The 308-nt window shown below is 38.6% G+C and overlaps 1 protein-coding gene across 1 annotated transcript in view; it reads left to right on the forward strand.

Annotated features, from left to right (window-relative positions):
* nbeaa (neurobeachin a) overlaps positions 1 to 308 on the forward strand; it is a 132,362-nt gene that overhangs the window by 31,527 nt on the left and 100,527 nt on the right. The gene's annotated exons all lie outside the window — the stretch shown is intronic.

The raw sequence follows: 308 nt of genomic DNA on the forward strand, positions 1-308 counted from the left end.
TGTGTGTGTGTCTGTGTATATGTATATGTGTGTGTGTGTGTGTGTGTGTGTGTATGCATATGTATGCATGTATGTAACATTTCTGTATATTTGTATAGTTTTATATAAGACTTTATACTAGGCCTGGGCGATAAAACGGTATCGATATTTATCGGCGGTACACCTTCTTCGATAACGATATAAACAATGTTCGATATAGTGCACGATATAGGCACGTGCTATGAGTGACTCAGACAGCACACACAAACACAAACACATGCTGAAATGAGTGCTGTGCCTGCCTGTGATGAGGAGATTGTGAATAAAAA

The sequence above is a fragment of the Sinocyclocheilus anshuiensis genome, unplaced genomic scaffold (assembly GCF_001515605.1).
Source record: "Sinocyclocheilus anshuiensis isolate Anshui unplaced genomic scaffold, SAMN03320099.WGS_v1.1 scaffold437, whole genome shotgun sequence".
NCBI lineage: Eukaryota > Metazoa > Chordata > Actinopteri > Cypriniformes > Cyprinidae > Sinocyclocheilus > Sinocyclocheilus anshuiensis.